The following is a 12,850-nucleotide window of genomic DNA, read 5'->3' as shown; positions in this document are numbered from 1 at the left end:
ATACATGTCATTATGAATTTTTCAGATATGTAGCACATAGAGCACCAAGAGGACACCCTAATGTAAAATATGGACTCTGGGTGATAATGATTGTTGGTGTAGGTTTATCTGTTATAACAAATGCACCACCCTGATGGGGGCTGTAGATAGGGGGACAGGTAGGTTCTGCTTGTATTGGGACAGTGCATATATGGGAAATTTCTGTATCTTCCTCTTAATTTTTCTGTGAATCTAAAAATGCTCTAAAATAAAGACTGTATTTAAAAAATCTTTTAGAGGAAGATCTTCACTTTTATATTCAAATGAAACTTTACTGACAAGAGAAACTGTTGTTTTGGTTAGTTAGTCTTACAATCTAGGTAACTGACATCAATTTTAACTCTAGATTTGCTCATACTGCTATTTAAAATAACTTTAGTTAACTGAAAGAAAAGCCTTGGCTAATACAGTGTAGCAAATCCCTGGACAATACGATCTCCTGGAAGTCTGCTATTACAAAGCCTCAAAGGATTTCCTAAATTGAAGTGAAAGTAGGAAGGGACAAGAATGTGGAGCTTGTCAAATTCCCACTTGGAGGAAAGGATCAATGTTTGTACAAATTGCTAAACTGTTCATGAGGGAGAAATTAATACTTCAACAAGTGCTCCCTTGCTAGGACATGGAAACAGTTTCATTCATTCTCTGGGGATTCTTCTCCCATGGTAAATAAACAGAATACAGAATGAATCTTAATTGATCTCTGCTTCATGCAGTATAAAATTGGTCTCTGTATCCTAAAGCCAGACAGCTTTTGTTTTTTAAATTTTTAAAAAATATTTTTAACTTTTTAACGTTTATTTATTTTTGAAAGACACAGAGAGAGCATGAGCGGAGTGAGGCAGAGGGAGAAGGAGACACAGAATCTGAAGCAGGCTCCAGGCTCAGAGCTGTCAGCACAGAGCCCTACATGAGGCTTGAATTCAGGAACCGTGAGATCATGACCAGAGCTGAAATGAAGTCCGACACTTAACCGACTGAGCCACTCAGGCACTCCACTAGTATGTAATTTTAAAGGAACATGTCTAGAGCTAAGAATTCAGTTCATACTGCATAAAAATATAAAAATTATTCAATTTTCCTTAATGAGCAGTTTATACTGAGGATGCAGCCTGCTCCATTCATAAAGGGACACTACAACAGTTGTTCTCAAAACTTTGGTCTCATAATACCTTTATATTTTAAAAAATTATTGGAAGTCCCAAAGCATGTTTTTTATATTGATAATATAATTTGCCATAACATAAATTAAAACTGGGAAATTTTAAATGCATTTATTTAGGTATTTAAAATAGCCATAATCAGCATACTCACAGGATAACATAAATATAATATTTTATGAAAATAATCAAGAGCATCAGTGAAAAAGTGGCATTGTTTACAATTCTGTGAATTTCTAATGTATGTAATAAGGAGGTTGGATTCTCATATCTGTTTCTGCAGTCAATTTATTGCAATATGCTGTTTTGCTACAAATATATGAGGAAAATTAGCTTTGCACAGATAATATTTGAAAAATAAGAGTATTTAAATGATCTTTTCAGATAATCATGAATATTGATACTCTACCAACACTCAAAAAGTAGTAGTCTCTGAAATTATATTTGCCAAGTGACATATTAAAAATATACCAGCAAACTTTTCAAACTTTATTAAGATTAAAATTCATCAGTTCATTTTGTACTTCCATGGATCTTTCATCCAGACATGATTTTGTAAAATTATGTTTTGATTATTTTGGAAATATTGGTTAATATTGCAGTTCTTCTAAATTTTGATACATTTTATAACATGGTATTAAAAATTCATGGGGCGCCTGGGTGGCGCAGTCGGTTAAGCGTCCGACTTCAGCCAGGTCACGATCTCGCGGTCCGTGAGTTCGAGCCCCGCGTCAGGCTCTGGGCTGATGGCTCGGAGCCTGGAGCCTGTTTCCGATTCTGTGTCTCCCTCTCTCTCTGCCCCTCCCCCGTTCATGCTCTGTCTCTCTCTGTCCCAAAAATAAATTAAAAAATGTTGAAAAAAAAAAAATTCACATTTGTTGGGGCTCTTGGGTGGCTCAGTCAGTTAAGCATCTGACTCTTGATTTCGGCTCAGGTTATGATCTCATGGTTCATGAGTTTGAGCCCCACAGGACTCCGCACTGACAGTGTGGAGCCTGCTTGGGGTTCTCTCTCTCTCTCTCTCTCTCTCTCTCTCTCTCTCTCTCTCTCTCTCTCTCTCCCCCTCTCCCCCAGTCTCTCACTCTCTCAAAATAAATAAAGAAACTTAAAAAAATTCACATTTGTTAATATCACTAATCTCATCAGGAGAAGTAAGTACTGGGAAGCTCTCAAGCTCACAGTGGCAGACACAAGTTTCTAAAAATTCTAATTTTCAACTGAAAATTAAAATTTTGTTAATGGCAAAAAATGTTTTTTCATTGACATTACAAGTTCACTTCTAATAAAATGTATGCATATACTCACATCTGTATAATCATTGTTTCACTGTCAGTGGTTCTTGCAAGGATAAAGTGGTATTCTATGATAAAAGTTATTTTATGCTTTACCTTAAGATAAGTATTATACTGCAGTAAGCAGCAGAAGTGCTTTTTGCATACTATACACTTCATCATACTGAGGATTACGAAATGTTTTCTCAAGGGTCTAGATTTAATAAAATTAATAATTTTTACTGCTTCATCAAAGATATTATTAAGCGAAGCTGCTGCACTATGCACAAAACATTTCAATTAGCAAATCTGAATTTTCTAATAACTAAGGGCAGAGCAATGGTGAATACAGAGAGCTAAGTGTATTGTACTAAAGAAAATAGTAGAAGCTGTTTGCACAGACATTGTAAGGCCCATTAACCATAATGAATAATGTAAGCGTAACGTCCATTTGTGTTGTATTTTTGGTTTGAGCTGCTTATCTCTCTTTTGGCCACTCCAGTTTACTTGAAATTATTCTCTGTTGTTTGAGCCTGGGACACTGCTTTCAGAGGTTGTGTGAAGTAGGTGAGAAAAGATTATGAATTTGCTGTCCTCCACAAATGTCTGCTGCAAGGAAAGTGATTATGTTCATGAAGCATTCTTGAAGTTTTATTCTTTTAATATGAAGAGTCATTTCTACCAGCAGGCAGCTCCACAGTGGGCCTCTATATAGGCACCGGAGTGCTGCAGAGTTTTTGGAATGTTGTGCTTCACAGTAGAGTTTATGGAATGTATAGATCTATACTTACGGGCAGAAAAATGGAGACCAGTTGGCTGCCTAAGCACATTACAGAACAAAACAGGACACTCCATATGAATCTAGGTTAAACTGAAAAAAAAAATCTACACCCATGAGAGTCAGTAGATATCAGATGATTCCTCATGTGTTACTTCTCAGTTTATCTGCAGTTATTTTTGCAGACTTGCTTTCTCTGAAGCCAACAGGTTGGTGATGCTTTTTCTCCGTCTGCCATTATCACTGAGGTTTTGCCCCAGTGAGCTTAACTTTTCCTTCTCACAGCAGTAAAGCAGCAGCAATGTAAGTAATCTTCATCAATTTTTCTCCTAAAAACACTATTATTAATAATAACAATTTTAATTAAAAATATAAAGGCAAAACAAATCTCAAATATAGAAAACCAACCTATATCAAATTCTTCCCATAGACCCCTTTACCTCTGTGCAAAGAGCAAGAAATATTGGGTATAATAATTCATTTTCAAACTATTTTCTTCTTCAATGTAAATATGCTATATATGTATATATTAATGTAAGCGGAATTAAATGTGTTAAACCATTCCCTTTCAGAATTCCAGTGAAATTTTGAAATAAAAAGTGAAAATCAATATCTCTTTGTTTTACAAATAATTTGAGATGCTTACATTGTCAGTTATTTTTATGATAGAAAATAGTAAAATTTGCAACAGTGCTGTACCTAAATTTGATATTTAAAGGCAATGTTCCTTATTTGCAGTCAATTTAATCATTACAGTATAACAAAAAATGTTAAACAGTAGAGACAGATATGATTGATGGGATAAAAATTACATTCTGTCCCACTACACTTTAATTTGTTCCAAAAATAATTTATATTTAAACTAGCTTCAACTTATCACTAAAATAGTGGCCCCACATTTCCTTCAACAAATCTGCCATCATGGATGACAAGCAGTCAAGTTAATTTTGAAAGCTGAAACTTTTGGCTTGAAAAAGAAACCAGGATTATCTAAAATAATTTTTAGAAAAGCATTTTAGGAGCTTCTGAGTGGCTCAGTCAGTTAAGCGTCTGACTTCAACTCAGGTCATGATCTCGCAGTCCGTTAGTTTGGGTCCCGCGTCGGGCCCTGTGCTGACAGCTCAGAGCCTGGAGCCTGCTTCAGATTCTGTCTCCCTCTCTCTCTGCCCCTCCTCTCTCTCTGTCTCTCTCTCTCTCTCTCCTTCTCTCAAAAATAAATAAAACATTAAGAAAAATATAGAAGAGCATTTTAGGAAAGGTATATGAAATATTGATTCTTTTTAGACATTAAAGTAATGTTTATTACCATAGTATAATATTTTCATTTAAAAAACTGACAAATATAATAGGTAACCAAACATATTTTAAGAGAATTCCCATAGATATAACTGCATAATAAATCATATTTTTTAAATGTGCCCACAGTTTTTCACTTTAGCAACAAAATAATGATTAAAAATAACAAATAGCTCTAAAAAAAATGAACTCTCCTGTAAAAATGGAAAGATTGCAGTCTATCTCAAAATATTGTCATCTCAAAGCTAATGTTTTTTTCAGTAATAGTTTAACTATGGAATTTTTGTGAAAACAAACTTGGCCCTTATTGTAACAGCTTCCATCTGACATTGAGTTTAAAGACATCTGGACAATAGCATACCTACATCAGATTTTCAACCTGAGTTGGTTGTTCCATAAGTAGAAACCAGAGTGGTACCAGATAGTACATTATACCCTCAAAGACTCCAATCAGAGAATTGATCAAGTTCAAGAAACAGAACTGTGTGCTGTGATATGGTGATTATGAGAGAGAGATATTTGGGCTTCCCATTTCTCGCACAGAGCTCTCAAACCCCCTATAATTTCCTAAGTGAGAGAAACATAGGTGTCATATTAATGAGGTAATTTTGGGACCCCACCCAGGGCTGAGGGCTGGTTGCCAGTGGAGCCAACTTTGTAATTAAAGTATTAGAACATTCACTTCCACCCCTCTGACCTCCATGGTGGGGAAAGAGGCTGGATGATTTAATCATTCATTCTTATGTAATGAAGCCTCCTTAAAAAGGGTTTAGAGAGCTTCCAGTTTAGGGAGCATGCAGAGATTTAGGGAGAGTGGTCCACTCCAAGAGAACAAGAAAGCTCTACACCTCTTCCTCATACCTTCCCATATATATCACTTCTATCTGCGGTTCCTGAGCTGTGTCCTTTTATGATAAACCACAATTTGGTAAGTAAAATGTTTCTTTGAGTTCTGTGAGCCACTATAGCAAATTAATCAAACGCAAGGAGGGGATTCATGGGAAGCTCTGATTAATAGCCAATCAGAGAGAAGTACAGGCAGCAACCTGGACTGAATAACTGGCATCTGAAACCAGAAGCAGGGGTCCTTCGGATAGGTCAGAAGCACAGGTTTTTCCTACACCTTTGTTTTGAACTGGTGTCTGAAGTGAGTGTGGGGGCAGTCTTATGGTACTGAGCCTTTTACCTATAGAATTTCATGCTAGCTCCAGGGGAAGATAAGTGTTAGAATTGAGTTGAATTGTAGGACATCTAGCCCATGTCCAAGAATTACTGTTTAGTGTTGTGGGAAACAGCCTTTCCCATGTTGCAATTGGGTCTAGGAACCCAAAAGATGTACCAATTCTGTAACATGCTTTGAATGGCTAGGGTAGGGAACACTATGCTGAAAAAGGAAACTTTGGGAGTTGCACCAATTACACAGGATCAGATAATTGAAAAAAATTGGAAGCCTCTAGCTTGTACTGTGGTAAGGCTTTTTGTTCAGCAGTAGAAAGTAAGATCAGGCTACCAAGAGGGTCTCAGGATTCTATATGCAGGCCCCTAGGCTCCTTTCTCAGCTGCAAAGGATCTGCTTCATCCTTTTTTTTTTTTTTTTTAAGTTTATTTATTTTGAGAGAAAGCATGAGCAAGGGAGGGACAGAGAGAGAGAGAGGTGGAGAGAGATAATCCCAATCAGGCTCCACGCTCTGCTCTGAGCCCAACTTGAGGCTCAATCTCAGGACCATGAGATTATGCCCTGGGCCTAAATCAAGAGTCAGATGCTTAAATGATTGAGCCACATGGATGTCCAAGATCTTTTTTATCTTGATGACACAGACACATGCAGGAATTGTGGTTTCAAGAGGGCCCACGCAAAATTCACAGTTATGTCTTGGATCCTTTTGGTCATATAACCAATCCAGTTTGTGTAACTGGTTAACAGGTGTAAATCATAAAACAATGCATCCCTAAACAACGTAGAGAAGCAAATCCTGGCCGTCTCCAAATGAGTTCTGAACTTTAAGCTGCATATTTCATCCTTATCTTGGCAAAGCATCAACAGCAAACTTTTAGCCTTTGGTGAGGATAAGCATTGCACTAAACTAGTCCACTTATAAGGTAACCCTATCTTACATAGGAGCTAAGAGAAATATAGCTGAAAACAATGAAATATATAGTTGGTTCTGTTTTATAAAAATGTATTACTTTAAAATCTAGAAACAATAAGTATATTTTCCTTGCCTTTTTAATTTAGAGAGAGCTCCTTAAACTTTCTTTTAATGTTTATTTTGTGTGTGAGAGAGAGAATTAAAAAAAGTTTTTTCAGTTTATTTTGAGAGAGACAGAGACTGCACCAGTGGGGGAGGGGCAGAGAGAGAGAGAGAGAGGGAGAGAGAGAATCCCAAACAGACTGCATGCTGTCAGTGCAGAGCCCCACGTGGGGACTGAACCCACGAAACTGCAAGACCACAATCTGTGCCAAAACCAAGAGTCAGACACTTAACTCGCTGAGCCACCCAGGCGCCCCTTTATTTAATTTGAGGAGAGGGGAGGGGAGAGAACGAGTAGGAGAAGGGCAGAGAGAGAGAATCCCAAGCAGGCTCCACGCCGAGCCGAGCATGGGCTCAGGGCTCAGTGCAGGGCTTGATTTCACGACCCCAAGGTCACAACCAGGAGATCATGAGTTGAGCTGATAGCAAGAGTTGGCCACTTAACCAGCTGAGCCACCCAGGAACCCCAGGATCTCCCTAAACTTTAAAGAAACACTTTCCTACACCTAATTAAGAGATGGTGCTGCAAGTTTGGAGGACAAATGAAAAACAAATGGATTCACAGAATTTCCCATCAACATCTGACTTCCTCCCCCCACCCCACTCCAGTTCCCTATGTTGTCAAAATCACTTCCTGTTGCTGTACAAGTTGTAAACCAGTTATAAGTTCCATTTCTTTGTTGTTTTGTTTTGTTGCTTTATTTCTATGAAAGTTATGACTGATGATTCCTATCCCTAACCCCTACTCTTACTGTTACCCATGTGTGCAAAAACTTGTGAAATTTATCTTGGAAGCAAACATACTTGCATTACCAACTCTGTAAGGAACTTTTCTTCTCTGCATTTTCTTTGTTAGTTATCTCTACCCAAGGGAATTTTAAACTCCCCTCTCAAATTTTAAATTCTCTCTCCTCAAATTTCTGACCAGTAGCCATGAAAAAGAGTGAAATCTTGCCATTTCCAATGGCATGGATGGAGCCAGAGAGTATTATGCTAAGCAAAATAAGTCAGTCGGAGAAAGACAAATATCATCTGATTTCACTCATATGTGGAATTTAAGAAACTAAACAAACAAGCAAAGGGGAAAAAGAAGAGAGAGGCAAACAGACTCTTACCTATACAGAACAAACTGATAGTTATCAGAGGGGGGGTGGGCAGGGGGATGCGTTAAATGGGTAATGGGAATTAAGGAGTGCACTTGTGATGAGCACCAGGTGAGGTATGGAAGTGTTCAATCACTATATCGTACACTTGAAACTAATATTACACTGTATGTTCAATACCTGGAATTTAAGTTAAAAAAAAAAGAAAGAAAGAAAAACTTAAAGGATATTAAAATAACTTCGGGAAAGAAGTGGAAGGATTTTGCTACTCAGCCTAAAACTTTTTCTTGTCTCCATTATCTCTGTGTAGTCCCATACATTTGCTTCTACTGTTTGATATTACAGGAAGACCCAACTAAAAAAAAGAATAATCAAAATATTTCTTGTCAACACGAATCCTCAGTTCTTTTTTTTTTTTTTTTTTTTTAAATTTTTTTTTTTTTTCAACATTTTTTTTTTTTTTTTAATTTATTTTTGGGACAGAGAGAGACAGAGCATGAACGGGGGAGGGGCAGAGAGAGGGAGACACAGAATCGGAAACAGGCTCCAGGCTCCGAGCCATCAGCCCAGAGCCTGACGCGGGGCTCGAACTCACGGACCGCGAGATCGTGACCTGGCTGAAGTCGGACGCTTAATCGACTCCGCCACCCAGGCGCCCCACGAATCCTCAGTTCTTTATAAATTTATTTAAGCTTATATGTAGTTGAATTAACCAATATGACGTTGAATATAATGTTATTCAGTGTTAGAATGGAATATGTGATCATGTAAGATAATATTCTCCTTTTTATAACCTGATTTTTTCTTTCCTTTTTAATTGTTTCATTTACTTTGATTTAAAAAAAAGTTGGGGCGCCTGGGTGGCGCAGTCGGTTAAGCGTCCGACTTCAGCCAGGTCACGATCTCACGGTCCGTGAGTTCGAGCCCCGCGTCAGGCTCTGGGCTGATGGCTCGGAGCCTGGAGCCTGTTTCAGATTCTGTGTCTCCCTCTCTCTCTGCCCCTCCCCCGTTCATGCTCTGTCTCTCTCTGTCCCAAAAATAAATTAAAAAAAAAAAGAAAAAAAAAAAAAAAAGTTGAATCAATTATGCCATAACATAAAGATTAATTATAGAAATTTATATAGTCATATATTGCTAACCTTTTTTTCCAAAATATACTGTCAAATAGGTCTATAGATATATTGATTTTGCATATGCTGATATATTTTCAGAAATATAGACACACTTGTGTTGGGGGAGAGAATAATTTAATATTTCAAGAAAATATAAAAGTCATAAAACCAACCTCTCAAAACTGACAGTACAGAGGCTAATTTTGTTTTACATATTTATCAGTTTTATGCATGAAAATAAAGTATTTCATCACACAAATAGAAAGTGACATTGTATGCATAAATTCATATGCTATGGTTCAGCTATAAATTGTGATTGTGTGAATGTTGCAGAAAAACTAATTTCTAATTTCATATATTTACATTTTATTACTGCAAACCTCTGTGTCAGTGATACTATTACATTGAACTCGAGATGATTATAAAAATATATTCATATAAAATTAGTTTTTAATAAGCAGAAAATATACAAAATCATGTAAATTATCCTCATGTCTACCACAGTGTGAAGTTTGTGTGTAGTTTTGTGGTATGAGGAGGTGGGCACACAGAAACTTGAGAACACCAAGTTTCTTAATGTAAATGATACTACAAAATTATATCATGACTTTTTTTCTCATACAGTTCAGATTTTTTCAATGACATGACTTCAGTCGTTTCCCCATATCATAACCTATGAAGTTCCATGATATATTTGGTTCATCAATATATCCCATGTTTGGAAAGGGCCTATCACACAGAAGTTGCTTAATAAGTAATATTCAAATGATAAAATAAAAACATTCATGAACTTTGAGATGTTTGACATCTAGTTGTTTTTAATTTTTAAATAATACAAAGTTTTGGTTTTTTTTTTTTTTTTTTTTTTGTGTGTGTGTGTGTGTGTGGTGTATGCAATCCCAATAGGTTAACTAAAAGTACTTTAAAAAAAGAATGAGGTTGGGACATCTGGGTGGCTTAGTTGACTGAACATCCAATTTAGGCTCAGGTCCTGATCTTATGGTATGTGAGTTCAAGCCCCATATCAGGCTCTCTGCTGTCAGTGCAGACTCTACTTCAGATCCTCTGTCCCTCTCTGCCCCTCTCCCACTTTCAGTTTTATAAATAAAACATTAAAAAATGGAGTTATATTTCTTGTTTTTCATTCATTTTCATTTCATGGCTGCTTAAACTATGTGTATAATGTCAGTGAATTTTTTATCATCAAATATAAAACTCTTTTTATGTTTTTTTACCAAAACATTTTGTGTACATAGCATCATGTTATGTATTTATTTGTGCTTTTCTTTTTCTAGTATATTGTTAGAAACTTAAGTTATTGTGTAGAAGTTCTTTTTTTCTGATATTAATTTTTAGAGCTATATATTTTTCTCTCAGTACTGTTATAGTTCCATCCCCTCCCTACATTTTGATGTGCTGTGCAGTTTTGTTTTCATTCTGTTCTAAATATTTTCAAGTTTCCATTATAATTTCTTCTTTGACCAATATGTTATTTAAAAGTCTGGCTCTTCATTTCCAAATAATTGAAGATTTCCTAAATTTCCTTCTGTTGTTGATACCAAATTTAATTTTCTTATATTCAGAAAGTACTTTCATTATAACAGTCCTTTTAAGTTCATTGGAACTTGTTTTATTGTGTCTATTGTGGAAGTATTAATTATATTTGGGCTTGACAAAAAAAAAATGTGTATTCTGCAGTCATTTGGTAGAATGTTTTGTGTGTCACGTTGCTACTTGATAGTGTTTTTCAAATCTTGCTAAATATCTATATTTTCAAAATATTTGGCTTTTCATATTGAACTTCTTTTGGAATTATTTTATTGATATAAAATAAGTCATAGTGTAATTATTTTGAGTAAAGTTGAACAATTTTTAATACTTCTGGGAAATATAAATTTCACAAGATATTTCTGTTTTGGCAACTGTGTCTCTGCCCATTTTCTTACAGGATTTTTGCTCTTTTTCTTCAATTTTTAATGTTTCCTATTATACCACTGATATTGGCCCTTTATCTGTGATATATATTGCAAGTACTTTTTTAGTCTTTCATTTATCTGTTAAGTTTAGTCGTGATGCCCTCTCCCTAAAGGCTATGATTATTCTGTCATTTTATGTGGACACATTTTATTATATTAGTAATAGTAGTAGTACTATTATTTTGTACCTGGAACTTGATTTCATATAATAATTGTATATTTCTATATATCCATGATACTGATAAACTACTTAATTTTTTTTAGTACTTCTATATTTTACTTTTTTATAAGTAAATTTCTGATGTTAGAAATTTCATTCCTGTACGTGGTGGTGAGGAATTGATCAAATTTTACCTTTTTTTTTTCTAAATGGCTATCCAGTTGTCTGAAAATCTTTTGTTTAAAATGCCATCTTTAACACAGAGATTTGAGATAACATCTTATCATTTACTTTTTTGTGTGTGTTAAGATAGATCTAATTCTATGGTTTTTATCATATGTCTTTAGTTTTTTGTCTTCTTCATGTATCTGCAGCCCAATATTTGAATTTTAGAAGCTTTATAGACTTAAAATCTGTGAAGACTATGTCTACTACCAACTCATCCCTCTTTACTTTAGTACTTTTCTAACTTTTTTGTTTTTATTTTTAATAAGAAATTTAGCAGCCCTTCACTTCCTTATCTACAAGTAGAATAACCTCTCTCTATATTATTTATTTTTCTTCATATGCAATTCTTTTCTGTAGCTTCTAGTTTTGGTCCCACTCACTTTCAAGTCCTTTCCCTGAAACCTGTGTTGTGGATCACCAGGATGGCATTTGGGCATGAATACTGGACTTTCCCTTTCTAGATTGCTCCAGGTACATTTTAAGCTCTTTACTCTTATTGAGAGTCTCCCGAGCCTCCTATTTTTCTACTGAGTAAACAGAGTCATAGTAGTGAGTTGAAAATCAGAGATCTTTTGGAATATATTTTCCCTATTCATGGGTAATTTGAATGTTGCAGTATTTTCTGTCTTCTAGGAATGCTAAATTCATGGGCCATGTATGATTTTTCTCTTATATTCATTCATAGATAGATAGATAGATAGATAGATAGATAGATAGATGATAGATTCTTTTTTGTTTTGTTTTGTTTGATTTTTTGAGGAAGAGCGTGGGAGATTTTCACAATCAAGCAGCTACCATTATTTTCCCAAACTACAAGTCTGAAAAAGTAACTAGAGTTTTAAAATAGAGAAATATTCTAGGTAGAGTGTTTAGTTATTACAGTTTTAATTTTTGAATAATATCATGGTAAGTAGCAGTAGAGAGAGATAGTAATGACTGTGAGAGCTACTTTGGAGGTAAAATTGATGGATTTCATGATGGATTAACTAAGAAGAATTAGGTATAAGGTGGTGGTAATATGGGTTACTCACTGATAACTTACAAAATACAATAGACAATAAAACCACTTACTGAGAAATAAAACAAAATACCAGATTGTAGGAAGATATTTGTTAGTTTTTGATATATTTAATAATATGTATTAACAATAATTCTAAAAATTATTTGAAGGTATTAATAATTAATAATTAACCCCTATCAATAAATATACATAATTTATCTGCTCAAAGATGGTTCTTAAATCTGTGGGTACCTATGAGCTTTCCAAGGATAGTCCAGTAAAATAACAATGGAAATTTCCATTGATTTTAGTGATGTGGAAATACTCCGTAGTCCAAGTCAGTGATGTTTCAGAATTTAAAGGGACCAGAAACAAAACCAAAGTAGTTTGAGAAGTGATGGATTAGAAAGATAAGTTTGAACTTTAAAGAAATTTTAGAAAGAGTTAAATATGCCAGAAACCATAGCGAACATGCCAA

The sequence above is a fragment of the Neofelis nebulosa genome, chromosome 1, assembly GCF_028018385.1.
Source record: "Neofelis nebulosa isolate mNeoNeb1 chromosome 1, mNeoNeb1.pri, whole genome shotgun sequence".
NCBI classification, from domain to species: Eukaryota; Metazoa; Chordata; class Mammalia; order Carnivora; family Felidae; genus Neofelis; species Neofelis nebulosa.
This window is presented reverse-complemented; position numbering follows the sequence as displayed.